The sequence below is a fragment of the Bombus huntii genome, chromosome 6 (genome assembly GCF_024542735.1).
Source record: "Bombus huntii isolate Logan2020A chromosome 6, iyBomHunt1.1, whole genome shotgun sequence".
NCBI lineage: Eukaryota > Metazoa > Arthropoda > Insecta > Hymenoptera > Apidae > Bombus > Bombus huntii.
Genome location: NC_066243.1, coordinates 662,213 through 680,886, shown reverse-complemented (window position 1 = coordinate 680,886; position 18,674 = coordinate 662,213). Strand labels below are relative to the sequence as shown.

The window sequence follows — 18,674 nt, the reverse complement described above, 5'->3', positions numbered from 1 at the left end:
TTCTCCTATCCGTCACTGTATGCCGTAGCTAAAAGCAAATACTCGCATATTTATTTATTCCACGTAGCGAAACTTGCTAATGTCAGCTGGTAATAATATGGAAGCGGAAAGCGACATATCTAAGACCCCGTCTGCAATCGCAATTCTTCTGGGAAAGATAACAGGGACATTAGATTTTCAAATCAGTTCGGCAACCGGTTCGAGAGAAAACAGGGATCAAAGGAATCATTCTTTTTGAAGTAGTAAAACACTCTGTGAATCAACAATATAGTTCTTATGTATACGAATTCTGGATTTCATCATCTGGATCTGAAATACAAGAAAGTCTGTTGAAAATTGGACGAATACTCTGATTTTGAAAACATTTTGAAATTCCACTAACACTATTATGAAATTCAACTAGCTATGGTTAAATAAATTTTATACACAAGCAATAGTACTTGTTATACTCCTTTGAGATAAACGTCACTCAATCTATGCTACTCAGCCTAAGTTATTCCTATCTCATTACAAGACATTTAGTACGAGCAGTGATGTACACATTTTGCAGAGATGGCAAAAGAGTACTTGAGCAGTGAATTACTCGCTGCAGTTCTAAAGCTGAATATTTGATAGAGCCATATTTAAACGTTTATTATAAGCTCGAGATGGCTAACTATTCACGTTGTATGGCAATCTTTTATTACATGTATATGTTCACAATAAATATCTTGCAATTTCTACGTACATTTTCGGATTGGTTTCAAATTTCGCCAATACAATCACGACAGTCGTGTCTGCATAACCCTAATGAAACTCGGCGAGAACGTTGTTAGCTATTGTTCTCACGTAGCAACAATCTGGCGGTACTTCAGATTTGCTGGATTTCAAGCTTCCATTGATTTATCAGCAGATTCTCCGAAAAATTATTACATCTATGTAGGTGAATAATTAAATTCTGTATGTGGATCAGAATTTGAAGAAAATGATTTTCAACTTTCTCGTCGCATTTCGGGTAAATGCTAACATTTTCTCTTCCTCGAGAGATGCTCTTGAACCCGCAAGAATTCTTCTTTCCCTAGCAGGTCCAGAAACGAGCATTTTCTGATATGCTTCTTTCAAAATGTTTGATATAACGCAAACGTAAAAATGTCGATATGTCGAAATATTTCTGCGAACCTTGGAATTGTTTTAGCACTGTAAATCCGTTGTTTGATTACGAGTCTAAACCGAAGACAATCGGCGACTACTTGAGAATAATTCCGATGGAAATGAATTTCCTCGTGTCACGCTTATCGACGATCGCGGCCACGATGCTACAGACTGCTGTCGGCTCGCAACAAAAGGCGTTCAAGTGCTTTTCACCAAATCGGGACTCTCGCACGTGCTACTTTGTACATAGGTGTGCTACGTGCCAGGTTCAGTCGATGGCTGTGCTCGATTACACAGAACTCGAACCAGAGCATGTGCATCTGCCTTATACATGATCACAGAGCGCTCTACTCTACACAGAAAATACTGTTAAACGAGATAAAAACAGCGAGCAAATGAGAGATAGGTGGCGAGCGAGTTTACGTTTGTAGAATGACTGCTTTCGGCGTCTGCAGCCGGCATCGAGAACTGTCGCAAGAAATATGCAGGCAAATATCAGCACAATAGAGCCTTTTCCGAGCACTCGCTACTCGAATAGCCTAACATCAGAACGCTGTATTATCCAAATTTATGAATTTTTTATTAGCGATCGTATAGAATCTATGCTTCACTTTGATCGATTTAGTGAATTGTAATTCTAAGAATTGAATCTGAATTCTAAGAATTGGAACAGATACGAAAATACGATGTAATTAAAAGACGCAAAGGCGACGCAAAGGTACAGAATCAGAAGCAGAAGTACATGGCGTTGGAAACGTCAGGATCGCAGACATTAAAAAATAAAAACACGATATTGAAAATTATCCGAAGCACGGTAGGCAAACCTTAAATACGCCGATGTAATGAAATGGCTTCGTCGCGAGACGAAAATAACGACGATTTTATACAAATGGAAACAACAAACGAAAGTGGTAACGAAGCATTTGCGGTGCTCAAAAAAGGGCTTCGATGGTTCCAAGTATACAAAGAATTCATTTTCCAAAGTGCGAAGTAACAGGAAAAAGATAGTTTAACACGCTGACCGCCAGGACACCCGTATTCGGGTGTCAGCAAAGTTTCTGGTCAGACCACGTACCCATATTCGGGTGTCGCTTATTTGACTACTTGCGAAGGATCGTCGTAGGTATTTGAAAAGATATTCCATAATAATAAAACTGTTGAATCGTTATAAAATAAAAATACGAAAATGGTTTATTAAAAAAATTATTTAGAATGTAAAACTTTAAAGCATTCTATACGTAGGTGAGATTGGTCGGGACAATTTGGACAATAAGTTGTTGTTTTCTTCAAATTCTTTTCTGCCTTTGTTCGGTCCATTCGGCGTCTTTTATTCGCATAACGTAGTTTGCACGCGCGTCTAATGCTTCTTCCGGAATCGTTTTTCCGAACGGCGATATTATGCTGACCCCGTCGAAGACAAGGATTTTTTATATTTTCAGACAACCCCAATAATTTTCCAATTAATAATTGTCTAAATATTCTAATATCTATATTTTTTCTTGTTGCAATTTTGTAAACCGTCAAAGCGTTTACAAGAGAAATTCCCAGAAGGAATTGAACGCCAAGTTTTCTATACCATTCGATTCCTTTTCTAATTGTGGTGACATAAGAAACCATTTGGTCGGAATAATCTATACCACGCTTTCTTTCGTTATATTCAACAACAGCTAGTGGTTTTAATGTTGCGAACAAACGAAACGAAAGATCATTCTCGAGACCACCGCTTGAGCGACTCGCATTCCTAAAATATCGATGGAAGCACCTAGCAGAGAACGCTTGGTACTGCTGCACGCGTGGCCTGACGGGGATTTCTTTGAAAACACGCGTGGCAGTCAACGTGTTAAAGAGAAAAATGGCAGAAGATGCTGTGATTTTACAAAACCGAATTAAAATTGAGAAATTAACGTGCAATATAATTCTACGTCCTATAATGAACGAATATTTAGTAACTCTATGCAGTTGCTTACGTTGTAAGAAATATGTAACATACCAAAAAGATATGAGATGCATAAACATTTGACGAAACTATCAATTAATCTTAATACGTATTTAAGCAAATGCAATGTCTCTCTGTTAGTTCGGATAAGACAGTCTCTACTGCATTTAGAATTACTTAGGTTTATTTTACTTTATGGTATTTAGTATTTTACGTTAAAGACAACGCGCGGTTTTTGATACATTTATCGATAATCGTCAAGGTAAAAGTTAACGTCGTGTCAGTATGAAACCATGTGTCAATTAACACATGTCAGCGGATTAGATAAGCGTTTCTTTCTCTTGAGTCTTCTGAGTAAACCCGAGTTTTCTATCCTGTGTTCACGCGCCTTGTAATATCTTCGTCTTTATATCTTCTAATAATATCAGCTACAATTAATACTCGACACTAACGATTGTGCAGTTTCATCACAACTTACAAACTTTTCTCTATGATAAATTCCAACTCGTCTTTCAACAAAACCATTATATTTTCCTCTCTATTTTAAACTTCTTGATACGTTAAAAAATATTGACGTTAAATTCTTCCAGGCGTTAATTACACGAACTAATTATACGAAGTAAATCTGTTTCGCAGTTTGAACTGTTTCTAAGAACTGCTACATCGCAGAACGTAATTGAATATCTGAATATTAATGTGACCTGAAAATGAGACGATTTTTCGTTCAGAATTCACTGTACGATAATCTCCTCTTACACAAACCACAAATACAAACAGTGTGCTGTCCGAATATGAATATGATTAACTCTCTGCTTTTTTTTCACATAGTGTTCATAACTCGCTTAATGAAAAATGATGAAATCTACTTTTCTTTCTTACATAGGCGTAGATTTAACGTCGTACCAAATACAAAGCGGATATGGTTAAAGTACCATGTCAATTATTTTGCTTTCAAGAATTAAATTGCTTTCCTTTCTTTAATTGGTATCGCTTTTTGCGGTAGATTTACCAAGAACAGAAGTAACGAACGGAGAAGCGTTATTTTTCATTTTTCTTGTTCCCCTCGTGTCTCACATACCTTTATTGTTTTTAGTACTCTCCTAAATGACCAAACGTAACACAGTAGAACTTGGTACATTGGAACGAAATTGTAGTTGGTGCGCAATTAAGTGAACTCCTGCCGATTGATTCCACTTGGCTAAACCTGCATTACTTGAACGAAAAATCTTGAGCGATGGGATGAATCAGTGAATTTCAATCACACCAACTGCTTACTGTCTGACAGGTTCGTACAAACGAGCTTTTATCGTGCGTAATCTTCAATATAGTAGAATGTTGATTGTCAGGATTAAACCTGACACACGTTAATCGAATTTTTTTTCGATAATAATTATTTTCATTCGAGAGACGATCATTGATCTCTCCATTTCTCTCTTGACCTCTTTTACAAATATTGCTACTAAGCAGGAATTCCCGAATAAAAAGGTAATAATTTCTAGCAATTTCTATTCTGGATCGTCCGATTTTTCATATTCCTTTGCATCTGCAAACTTTTATTCCCGAAATGTGAATTACATACTGCAGTTTACGTTCTTCTTTCCACCTCTTGATGCAAATATAATTTGCAACAGTACATTTTCAAACCTGTGCTTAAACTGTCGCGTTTATTGTAGCATTTTCATAGTAACGATAATCCAATTCGTATTATTTCGTAGTAGCAATTTCTCACGACCCCAAATATTTGACATCGCGGAAATGAAACGTTTCGCGGACACTGTGTATGACTTTAATTAAAATTTATTTGAGAAAGTAAAAAAAAAAAAAAAAAATAAAATAAAAGTGGCTAAAAAAAGGGAATGCTGAAATCGATATTAATACTCTGACAGATTGTACTTTTAATGGAGGGATTTAACGAGAAACTTTGACCTCTCGCCTATCATACTTTGCGCGATGTAATTTCAATTTACCAGACAAGTTTTAATCAAAGATGAATAGAATTAAACTATTATGTCCATGCAAGAAGTTTGTCGAGGAAAAGAACGAAGCAAGCGATGAGATCTATTATCCTCGCCAAGTTCAAAAAAAGGCCCTTTTGTTCCGCATTGTTCTCCATTGCGTAAGATAACGCAGCAGCGTTTCACACCCGAGGCTGTCCGATGAATATATAGCGTTGCAAGTAGGTTAACGCTGGGAAATCGTATTGCTAAGTTGTTGCCGAAATCCCAGCAGTAAAGTAAACAGTAGCCCGCATAATGTGCTTCGCGAAATAAAAGCCAAACAGATTTTATTGCCGCCGGAGAACAAACTTTCTAAATTACCGTTCGCAGGACATAAACCTCGTTACATTCTGCACGAAACGATTCTTAAATTTTAATGGTTTCTCAACATGCATAGAGACTTGGAAAATAAGCAAAGTGTGCAACGATGCTTTATAATTCGGCCCGTAACTTTGATTTTGTTTAAACTTCAATGTATGGAAAAAGGACTGTTTGAGAAGGTGAAAATATCATTTGAAAAAGATGTTGCGGATAATTCTAAGTGCTTTTAATTTCGTATTAAAAGTAAAGCAAAACCAAAGCTAGAACTCACGTTTAATTTTGTAATTTTTATTTAGAAATTTATTTATCAGGTCTGTAAGTATGAAGCCGGAATTTGCCTATAGATGGTCCTAGCTGATAATGTAGTTATCACTAAACAGCGTCATTGATGCCAAAAGTCTTTGTTGACATCTCACAAACATTTTCGACTCAGAACAATACAAGTTTCATACAACAGCGTAGTTTGTAATGGCGTTGAACATGTCAAATTTTGTGCCTGAAAACTACGATTTGCGGAGAGCATTGATTTTTTGTTACCATTTGAAGAAAACTACTGCAGAATCGCATCGAATGATTGTCGAAGCTTACGGTGAGCATGCTCTTGGTAAATCACAGTGCTTTGAGTGGTTTAAAAAATTCAGAAGTGGCAATTTTGACGCGAGGATCGAAGAAAGTAGGAGACCACCGAAAAAGTTTCGAGACAGCGAATTGCAAGCATCGTTGGACGAGGATGACGCTCAAACGCAACAACAACTCGCTGATCGATTAAACGTGACACGAGAAGCCGTCTCCATACGTTTGAAAGCCATGGGAAAGATGCAGAAGGTGGGAAAATGGGTTCCACACGAACCGAATGAAAGACAGCAGGAAAACCGAAAAACCACTTGCGAAATGCTGCTCGCCAGATACAAAAGAAAGTCGTTTCTCCACCGAATTGTGACTGGCGATGAAAAGTGGATATATTTTGAGAATCCTAAGCGTAAAAGATCATGGGTAGCTCCAGGCGAACCACCGACATCGACTACAAGACCAAATCGCTATGGACGGAAGACAATGCTCTGTGTTTGGTGGGATCAGAAGGGTGTGATCTATTACGAGCTGTTAAAACCTGGCGAAACCGTTAATACCGAGCACTACCGACGACAAATGATCGATTTGAATCGAGCTTTGCGTGAAAAACGACCAGAATATCAAAAAAGGCGACACAAAGTAACTTTGCTTCGTGATAATGCACCACCGCATACAGCAAAACCGGTGAAGGAAACGATCGAAGCGTTCAGTTGGGAAATACTTTCGCACGCGGCTTACTCACCAGACTTGGCTCCGTCTGATTACTATTTATTTGCATCGATGGGACACGTACTTTCTGACCAGCACTTCGCTTCTTACGAAAATGTACGAAAATGGCTCGATGACTGCTTTGCCTCAAAAGAGCGACAGTTTTTTTGGCTTGGCATCCACCAATTGCCAGACAGGTGGGAAAAATGTATAGCTGGCGATGGGCAATACTTCGAATAAAATATTTTTAATCATTTTCATACAATAAACGTGTATTTTCTATACAAAAATTCCGGTTTCATATTTACATACCTGGTAGTTCGCGAGTAAGTGGCCACATCGATATTTAAAAAGCTAAAATATGGTTTGAGAAAAGTGTTGCAAGCAATTCTAAACACTTTTAATAACATACTAAAACTAAATCTAAAGTTAACTATATAAACACAAATTCAGTGACAGTAAACGCTAAAAAGTAAACAGGTGGAAAAAAAAGGTTCAATGTTTATTAACGATGAATACGAGTAACAAAGAATAACAAATAAATAATAAATAAAAGTATAAATCATTCAGCGCTAAAACGTGCAACTAACAAATTGCAATAGGTGAGAACCTAAATTGCAAAATAGAATAGACACGTACGTACATTATGGGCATTTATACATTCAGTGTTCGAAAAAATTGGGGTTTATGATACTTCATCGCATAGCCGCCGACTTGCTAAAAATTTATTTATATTAATTAAGGATTGTAACAAAGGTAAGTTTAATTAAACTCAATATTTCTTTTTTTTTTTTTTTTTTTTGAGCAAACTTATCTGCATTACGACCCAATAAATCTACGTACAAAATGATTCATAAATATACGCCCACACTTTAGAAAGCGAATGTACACATTGAAACAAGCAAAAAGCATCATATGAAAATACGTGTTACGTAGCTGCTTAGTTTTCGAATTATGGATATTCAATGAAAATGTTCAAGTGTTCTGCCTGCACTGCCCACACTGTCTCGATATTTATACTGCACGGCTTAACGTTGCCTGTATACACAGCTGAAGTATTAGGTTGTCCGGAAAGTTTCTTTCGTTTCATAAGGAAATAATAAACGCACAATGTTTTTTTGTTTTATATTAGTTTATTGAATTGTGCACAAACATGATAATAGAAATATAACGAAATGGATCGATAAAATAATATAAAACAGAAATTGTTGTTTATCTATTATTTCACTTATGAAACGAAAGAAACTTTTCGGACAATCTAGTATATTTTGATCTACAGTAAACTTTACAACTTTTATCTTTTCGCTATCAGAACAATAACGAAGTCACAAGGATATAATACAGGCTACCTGAAATCCTGTCTGGTTGATTATTACAGCTAGAAGAAGCTAAATTATCTACAAAATGTTTTCTACTTGTGCATCAGCCTATATATTGCGAGAATGAATATTTCGATTGACCATTAGACTGAATTTTTGTGCAATTAGGGAAAACACGAAGATAACGAAATGCGAAAAATGCTGTTTAATATGCAAAAATATGCACAGTATTCGTTACAACATTTACCGGGTAAAACAAATATTTGCTTTAGGTTTCTATAAAATCGTGAATTTGCATAAACATCCACAATCCATCGACGACGATTACATCTAACAGAATTCTACGGATATTTTCGAATAAAAGTCGATTAAGTTCAAAGAGAAAACCATTTCCTTTTCGGAATTGTTATTAAAGAATGACCGAACGTACGGAGTTAGAGTTGCCCGTTTATATTCTGAATCGTCGATAACGAATCTTGAATTTCAGGCTTCGAATCCGACCATGATCTTCTATTTCCGACACGATGGCACTGCAATTCGCAAATTGAATTTCAGATTGCGAAATTGAAACTTCAAATTCGAAAGATCAAGTATGAATATCAAACCACTTGGTATTGATTTTCGCCAAGAAACGATGAATCGGCCGTGTCCCTTGCGTTGCTCTCATTTCACGGAAGATCAAATCCGATTCGGTTTCGCAAATACACGTTTTTACCAGCAGTTAGTGCGTGCACCGTTGCCAATTGCTTTTTATTCCTCCGACGAGCTTTCTTCGTCGCAACGTAACTCAACTGCAAAGTGTGAGCCACGTTTCGCGCCTCGAGCGACCAGAAAATCCTCCGAGTATTTGCACTCGAAATATAACGACATTCACAACGCAAATACCAGAAGAAACCGTAGTTTCGCTACATGTTCATCTATATTATTTGTTGTTGCGTAAAAAAGCTTCTTAGGAGAAAGTTACGCGGTTTCAGAGAGCACGTGTAATGCTGAAAATAGGCTAAAACAGAATCGTAGTGATCATATTTTTACGAGATCTCAAGGTGACTGGAATATTTCATCGATGATCCTATATTTATTTCTGGATATCTTCGTAGAGTGTGAAAAAAGAAATTCGACGACGTTGGCAACGCTCTATCGACCTTCTTCTATGACTACGCGTTAAATCTCTGCAAACTACACGGTGCTTAATCAGCACAATTGAACTAACGTAATTCACACTGACGTTTTTCTAACGCGATGAACGTCTACGTGCTGAGCTAAATGAACCCACGCCAATAGACCAATTTACCGAATGGTCTTAGTTGAAAAAAGCGAGGGGAAAGAAGAAAAAGAAATTAATGTAGCCCGTCACCATAACAGAAAATTTACAGACGTCCATCGATCAACTTCAAAAGTGGTCGAAAAAATCAGGCCTAAAGTTCTCAGCGAACCGCCCAACATCCCCGAAATTGTTTCTAGGAAACACGGGGATAGAATACCTGAAGAACATTAAGCTTCTTGGGCTCGTTTTCTACGGCAAATTAACATCCCCCATACGAAGCACCTAAAAGAATCCTACGCAAAAAGATCGAGCATCGCTAAATCATTAGCCAAGGACAACTGTGAACGGTAGAGCAGAAAATTCGTTTAAACAGAAAAGGATTTATTTCAGTAAGAAAGTGGAACACGTTACGATAATTCCTATTAACCGTGCAAGTTATGTCGCGGTATCGACACTTTGTTGATACAGTGCAGTTAGCTATCTTTGATTGGTAACTGGTTCTCGTCATGCCATTCACCGGCAACAAAGAACAGCTTCTGCATTCTCCTGGACGCGTGCGTTTAATCACTGTAAATTCCATTTACCGGTGTGACGCAACCTTTTGACAAAAGCGATACCTAATACCGTGTGTACACGGGGGGCCGACGTTAATCGGCTCCTGCTACCGCAATAACAAGGCAGATCAGCGCACGAAGCGAGACCTTTGCACGATGGCTCACGGGGATTACGTAGACCGGTTGAAACGACAGAAACGCCAGAAACGACGGATACGTGCTCCAACGACGAGATAGTTGGGCAAGTTGCCACAACGTCCACCCGGACCCGCTCTAGCTTCTAGGAACCTAGACTAATTACCTACATACTATCAGTCGCCAGCTGGCCTTCGTGATGCTGACCTGCCTGCAGTTCGGCGCGATCGTTTTTCTATCACGGCGACCGAGACTAACGGGTCGGGATGGATAGACACGCAGCATGTCCTTCTTTATCCTTGAAGAAGAAAATCTCTGGAAACGGCGCAACGCGGCACTAATTAATCGATTGATCGATCGATCCGGTCGAGTAAAATTGTGTAATTAATTGACTAATTAATTAAGGCCGTGGCTTGTCGTCTCCGAATACGGTTGCCGGTGAGCGCGGAAGGAACGTTGATTATAAGCCCCCGGGTTGATTGTTATAGGTGGTTAATTAATTGCTCTCGGTATCGAAATTACGCAGTTCCGAGTGTTTTCGCAGATTTATCGGCGAAATGTCTGTCAACGACGACCCCTTCGATTACCCTAAAAGTATCGAAAAAGAAGGACTTGTAATTTTGTACGTGGTTAGAGCTTTGTACCGTTTTTCACGTTTTCGTGATTTTAACCTCGCCCGAGATTATTTTTCTCATTTTTATTAACACGATCGAAGGAATGAAACCTGTATAAAGATTTTTGATATGTCTGCATATTATGTGCATTTCGTACATTTCTGCGGCTTTAAATTTAGTTTCGCACGAATGCGTAAAACTGTCCAGTCTACTAATAATTTAACGTGAATTTAGCGAGCAGGGAGACACTTTCTACGCTGAAGTTACATCTTAATGGTCACGTGTATCCTTAAACAACGTTACTTCGTGAAGCATAGGAATGAATTAAAATCTTTGTCTATCTCTAATTTCGAGAAACTAATTTTCAAAATGTAGAACAACCTAGAGGAAAAATGATGTCTTCTTGTTTAAAGAAGTGAAAGCAACGACAGTGATTTAGGGAACGAAAATCTAATTTCCAATTTTGATCCGAAACTCTAAAATAAACTAAACTAAGTATAACACTTTCTATAATACTTGAGAGGTAAAATAACATCCTAGCGAGGTTTCATTTTGTTAATTATACTCCCGAAAATTTGCTTAAAAATCCGCAACCTCCTTATCGTTGTACTATGCGATAGGGTTACGGTAAAGGAATATTTAGTGATTTTTCCATTTAATTTCACCACTTAGCGCGTGAGTCATCCATCGTTACTCTTATCGTTACTATTTATCCTCTTTCTGCTCTTCCTGTTCTTTTATGCTAAGACTGTTACCGGACTGGAAATGGAATGCAGTTAGGTGATCTTTAATCGCTTCAGCTCGCAAAACTTTTCACGGTTAGGTTTAACTGTTAACTACTCGCGCCAAAGGGAAGCACATTGCGCGTTCAAGCTGCATAATTTCGCGAGTTTTGCAGCTACACATTGAGCCGGGAAGCTACGGCGAAGGATACAGTTAACCGAAGAGGCCCGCCCTGAGAATCAGATTACTGTTTGGGCCCAGGTTACCGAACGTAATTATCTTACGATTAGCAAGTGCTCTAGTGCTGTTCCAAACCAGGCTACTTCTACAGTTCTGACCGCTATTAGAACCTGCACAGCAAACTGCGCCAACTACTATGCCTTTAGAAACTTGACCAACGCCTACGCTGCAACCCGGCAAGTTGATAATGAGAGTGACGGTTCCAGAATCGATAAACCGAACGTAATTAAATGTGAACAATCGTTAATTTATAGCGAAATAATTGTATGTACGCTTGCGCTCGAAACTTTCAAGCACTCTTTACTTTGCGAACGGGACTAGCTTTTTCCTGCATTTTCCGACCAACGAGAATATCTTGCAATTATAACTTTCGTCTTTAAATAGAATTAATTACGTTTTATATAATATTAGGTTGTCCGGGAAGTGTCCTTCTTTCGCAAACGAGTTTTTTACAACAGTGTGCCTTCGTACAAACGTGAAACCAAGTCTGTGAAACGTCGCGGTTTTTATCTCAACAGAAGAAAACGGATCGTACGTAATTCGACAAAATAATATAAAACAAGAAACGTCGTGCGTCTATTATTTCCTCATAACACGAAAGAAACTTTTCGGACAACCTAATGGAAGAGTAATATCACGAAGAAAATTTTTCTTTACATGAGAAAGTCATCGTCCTTTTTAAATTTATTTATTTCGTGCATTATCTGGGCAACAAGAATATATCGTCATTATAACTTTCAACTTTAGGTAGAATTAATTACAGTTTAAGTCATAGAAGAATGATGTTACGAACAAACTATTTCTTTACGTAAGGAAGTCACTGTTTCCTTTCGTTTCTAACATGCTCGAAAATGTTGACTGACATGTTTGCACATTTGTTGCCACATTTTTAATAGAAAATGTTGTTTCCCTTTATTTGATCTTATCGTTTATCTGACTAATTTAATACGTATCTATATACACGTATTACTTGCTATTACGTAACAAATTCATCGCGATGATGAAGAGATTACGACGAGGGATAGAAATAATGGAAATAAGCCATCGATGGAACGTATTAAAATGGTTTAATTAATCAATGCAGTACATTAAACTGCTATGCGCGTGGTTTCGAAAAAAAACTCGGCAAACACGTCTGCACAAGCGCAACTTCAAGTAGGAAGTCTAATGAGCGAATGCGCCAATTAAAACGGCGCAGTAATTAAATGACTGATCGATGATGGGATTAATGTAATTACGACAAAGTAACGTTGCATTGGACGGTATAATCAATAGATACTCGCTAATGGCATCAACGAGAGTCGATTATATGCTATACGTCCTTGTATTCATTTAATCCGTCATTAACCCGAGACCATGTAAAACGACATCAGTTGATTATGGATAATTATAAAGTCATACCGATGGAATGTCAAATATTACAGTATCTATGTCTATTCTTTAATCGTGCTATATGCGCTGCTCTTTCTTATTTATGTCAGAGATGTAGGGACAACGGGCCTTTCTTTTGAAATTTTGTCAAGATTCCCAATACTTTGGTCTAAACTATTCATTATAGCTGTACTTAAATAATAGAACTTAGAAGTAGTTGTTGCGATACGTTCTGATTATGTTTGCCCAAGGTTTGTGACAGTGGGCTTGGAGTCGAGGTGACGCAACTGGTCGCCGAACGTAGCCACTGTCACGGGATGAACGTTTTTACTTAACAGTAGAAGTACCAATATCGAGGGACACACGCTGTATTAACGAACAAGACCCGGGCAGGAGCAATGACGGCTCTACGCGGGTCTGCCTAATAACGGCGCCTGGAATTTTGTTGATAACCCCGGTCAATACGCAATTGACAAATGCGATCGTGTCAGTCTTTTATTCTTATGATCTCCTTGGAGAGTTTACTCACAACGTCAGGTCAGTCAGTTAGAAAGATACCGTGCGTCACAGGTAACGTCACTTTGAGTTTCAAAATATATTCAATTGTACAAAGAGTTATCCCGTTGACCGTGGATTCGTTTGAACCTAAGAACATTGTCTTTACTTTAAGAGTGTCTAATAATCACGATTAATTGTTAAACCCTGTTAAATCAACACTTGTACACATAATTGTAAATATAATCTCCATTGAACAACTACGATGGCTTGTCTTAATGAAGATACGCAACGCGCCCCTAAAACTAGCGCCAACTCGACAAATCCGATATATAAATAATATGCCGATTTTTATGCGTTTGCGAGGAAACTTAAAGGTGCATAGAATGTATGTTACATGTAAAAATATACAGGACGTTCCAGTCTTCTCTGGCCAAACATTTCCAGTACGTTCTACGGGTCAAGATAGGAAAAATGTGTCATTGGAGGCATCGTTAAAGAATTTCAAAGGGTGATAAATTGAATTTATTGTCGCCGTCAATCATGTATTGACAGCAGTGAGGAACATTTTGAAACGAAGTTATGGTTGGAGTGGTCGAGGTGTCACGTTACCTTCTGACTACTGCCGCATGTAAATATTTCTGATACTTTTTACCGCAGTACCTCTCGTCTCGTATATTTTTTGAGATAACTCTTTAACAATGTTGCCGATGATGTGTGTTTATACGACGTCACAATGTAGTGACATTTGAGCGAGGAAACTGCACCTCCCTGTATATTGGATTGTAATAAAAAATTCGTTCTGGTTTTACCATAATTATACGTATTACGTACTATATTGTAACAAATATAAAGACGAATTTATGCGACAATCCAATAAAATACAGAGAACAAAATACTGTGTGTAATATTCAGTAAGCGATAGAATTTTTTAAATATCTAGAATCCACTTCTTTAACTTATATCTTTTTAATTTACATTTACAAAAATATGCATAAGTATCCGGAGTCTAACGATTAGTATTTCTGCAGTAAAAGATTTTCATCATTGAGCATCGTTCGGGTTATTAAAATTGCCAACTGCAATTGTAATGCGCGTTTGCAATTGAGAGTTAAAAAAATTAACACAGCTCACCTGATAGTTGTAACGTAGCAAATTCGACACAGACTAAGCAGCAGCTTACCTGAAATAAAATACGACAGAATGTAATTGACAATTTCGTAAAAGAATATCTTTGTACGTAGTTAAAATGTACATATTAGCATTTAGCATTAAATTTAAAATTTAGCTACTTTTGTCAAGATTACTTATTACTAATTAGGATTTCATGGATTCATAAGACTAAATTAATATTCATAGAATGGAAATTTTAATTGTAGATCGTAAGAAACGAATCAGAAATAGTTTTCTAAAGTTTAAACGGTTAAGGGGCACATGGTGGCAAGGAAGAAGCAGTAAATTTGCAAATCTACAGTCAATTGATCTTCTTTAATTCTAAACACGCACTACCTAGGTATACTATTTCTTAATAAAAGTCCATTCCATCGATAATTAAGTTTCCAGCCAATCAGTTGATATAAAGAATGCAGTAGACCATACCTCCTCCCCTAATCCAAAGGAACATAATTTATACGTATCTGTAGGAATTTATTTCATCGTTATTTCATTCTTTATCTCTAGCTCCAATCTATTTTATCGCACACGTCAATGAATTAAGACAATTGTTGCTAAAAAATTAACAGTTGGTACCTTTCTTCTGCAATGCTCTAATCACGCAATATTAAGTGCTCTGTACACGTTGAAACATGTTGCGAAGCATCGACACTTTGGTTTCATGAAATTTGCAACAGTTTCAGTTCACCTCTGCATTACCAATTCTTCTCAGTTTGCGATGTGGTGGCAGCGTTGAAACGCGTGTTTCGAAATGTTTAATTATTTTTCAGCTCCAATATTATTATCGTTGATTCATTAAAGACCAAGATGTGAAATAAAGTGTAGAAGCTACGCGAATCGGACTTTATCAAACTTTCACGAGAACCGGAATTTTACTTGGAAATTTCGATGAATCGAAACCTTCAAAACTCAAAGATTTTAGCTCTTCCCTTGAGGTTCGAGTTAGCGAGGCTCGATTGATACGATTCAAATTCATTTTTAAATTTAATAAGATGGAATAATATGTCAATAATGTGTAACCTTAGTCCTTAACAGATTAACACGTTGACCGGCAGGACACCCGTATTCGGATGTTAGCAAAGTTTCTGGTCAGACCACGTACCCATATTCGGGTGTCGCTTATTTGACCACTTGCGAAGGATCGTCGTAGGTATTTGAAAAGATATTCCATAATAATAAAACTGTTGAATCGTTATAAAATAAAAATACGAAAATGGTTCATTAAAAAGATTATTTAGAATGTAAAACTTTAAAGCATTCTATACGTAGGTGAGATTGGTCGGGACAATTTGGACAATAAGTTGTTGTTTTCTTCAAATTCATTTGTGCCTTTGTTCGGTCCATTCGACGTCTTTTAATCGCATAACGTAGTTTGCACGCACGTCTAATGCTTTTTCCGGAATCGTTTTTCCGAACGGCGATATTATGCTGACCCCGTCGAAGACAAGGATTTTTTATATTTTCAGACGACCCCAATAATTTTCCAACTAATAATTGTCTAAATATTCTAATATCTATATTTTTTCTTGTTGCAATTTTGTAAACCGTCAAAGCGTTTACAAGAGAAATTCCCAGAAGGAATTGAACGCCAAGTTTTCTGTACAATTCGATTCCTTTCCTAATTGTGGTGGCATAAGAAACCATTTGGTCGGAATAATTTATACCACGCTTTCCTTCGTTATATTCAACAACAGCTAGTGGTTTTAATGTTGCGAACAAACGAAACGAAAGATCATTCTCGAGACCACCGCTTGAGCGACTCGCATTCCTAAAATATCGATGGAAGCACCTAGCAGAGAACGCTTGGTACTGCTGCACGCGTGGCCTGACGGAGATTTCTTTGAAAACACGCGTGGCAGTCAACGTGTTAATAAGAGGTACGACAACCACAAAGAATAGAAAATTATAGAAGGTTGCTTTCGAAAGGAAATTTATTCCCCTGGAAAATTATATTCGGTTGCCTGGTTCCTGCATCGACACAAGCTGCTTTCGATACAGATCTATGTATGTACATACATTGTAACATGTATCATGAATTCTAGAGATATCGATGCCATGCATCGCAACATGTTTCGACGTGTAGAGCCTCCTTAGTTCGATCTATGATACAAGAGTAGGTTAATTTGACCTAAATTTCGAGTAGCCATTAAATTCTATTATTTTGATGCTGCACATGTCACAACCGGCTATTATGTGAATTTTACAAATTTATCGCCTTGAGCAATCCATTCACAATGCTATCGATGGAGTGCGGACTTTTCCATAAAAAGCTTATTAAATTCACAGGCAAAGTGCAAGAATACGCAGAATGCGCGTGATGTGCTTTGCACAGCACATAAAATATGCAAAAATATGCAAAGCTTAGCAGCTATTAAGCTACTTAATAAGTGAAACAAATTTCTGTTTGGGCTCCATTCTTTTATCTACCTTCCTATGAATTTGCACAAATATCCGCAATCTAGTTATAAATTTTACACTGACAGAGAGATGGTTTAACTAAAAAGAAAAAGAGATCAGTTATGCTACTTTGCAAGGCCATGACCGCGATAGTACAAAGCCAGGACAAATAATTCATATTTGCTTAGAAGAAAGAATTTATATTCCTAGGAAAAGATAGTTAAACAACAACTTCCGAGATTATATTTTTCGGCGCTATTTTATTTTTGACAAAGTAAAACTTGACAGTTGAATAACGTTCCTCATAAAGTGACGAATAGTAAACAGGAAGATAACGGGTAAAACTCGGATGATGTAATTTACGACGCTTCACTTTTATTCAGGATACCATGGATTCTGTAAATTTTCTTTCATTATTATTATTTTTTTAATATCCGCAGCGTTGCTACATTTTCTTCGAGCTACAGACTGTACACAGGCAGGTTTAAATATTACGTGTATACTTGTTTGAAATAGCAAATTAACGATGTTTCAAAGAGTCTGAATTTCAAAATATGGTTATTCGCGAATTCCGGGTAGGTACGACACACATTCCGCAGCGATCTATTTTTTCTTATATCATTCTTTCTTTTATCTCTAGTGTCGTTCTATTTTTCCAAGCCACACGTTTTATGCATACGAGTGCAAGGATTAAGCCAATACGTCCTTAAAACCGCTATAGCGTTGACAACCGAATCAAATAAAATAGCAAAATTGGATTACGTTTTGCTGTGATAGCAGGTTTGGCCAAATTTCATTTGACATTAGGTTGTCCGAAAAGTTTCTTTCGTTTCATAAGGCGATAATAAATGAACAACAATTTCTGTTTTATATTATTTTCGTTATATTTCTATTATTATGTTTGTGCATAATTCAATAAACTAATATAAAAGAAATTATTAATTATTTCCTTATAAAACGAAAGAAACTTTCCGGGCAACCTAATATAAGAATCAAGAGAAACAACTCGAAGTAATTTATAATTTATTATTTCATTTTAAAAGTAACTAAAGCAAACTAATTTCACTTTCGACTCGAGAAACATCCAGCTTTGGCAATCCAATGTGTCGCTCGTCTCTTATGTTGTCTTATACCTTTTCGTGCTGATGATATTTTCATTAAATCTTAGATACCAATAACCGATAAACAAAGTGGCCAACGTAATTCTTTGTCCGTTCTTCATCTTCGCTTCATTTAGACTTGCAAAAGCATCCCCTACATTTACATCTTCTACCGTATATTATCGAACGCCCTGTACCTGGAATTGCTGCGAGACACTAAATTGCTCCGCTACGAATACAAGATTCGCTCGGAGCTTTGGCCAATCGATTAGTTTCATCAGCAATTCACAAAGCAGTCGATAAAATTCAAAGTAACCAGGGGCGGTATCTAACACGACATTAAAAGGCTTATCTGTGATTCAAATTTCGCTGCTCGCTTTGCGAATACTATACGCTCCACTAACTGCATTGCTGTCGGCACGCGCTCCTCTACTGTGTCTTGCATTAGCAAAAGGATTCGCCCGTAATACGGTCGATTTATTTCCCGAATGTAACCGTTACTCTACTTGTTGGGTCGAGTGAATGGCCAGCGGTATTTAGTGGTTCCGATGCACGACGAATAACTCAACGATATATGGCAAACATTGGATAAGTGCTCATCGCGGTCCTCGCCAAAAGTGCGCGGT

General features: G+C 37.3%; 1 protein-coding gene across 2 annotated transcripts in view; it reads right to left on the bottom strand.

Annotated features, from left to right (window-relative positions):
* Positions 1-18,674, bottom strand: part of LOC126866468 (CCR4-NOT transcription complex subunit 6-like) — a 516,829-nt gene that overhangs the window by 394,536 nt on the left and 103,619 nt on the right. The window contains exon 1 of one of the 2 annotated variants that reach the window (XM_050620068.1): positions 14,513-14,535. The exons of the other annotated variant lie outside the window; for it this stretch is intronic. The gene's annotated coding sequence lies outside the window, so the exon portion shown is untranslated. Of the gene's footprint in view, positions 1-14,512; positions 14,536-18,674 lie in introns of those variants that run through there. 2 annotated transcript variants of the gene reach the window in all.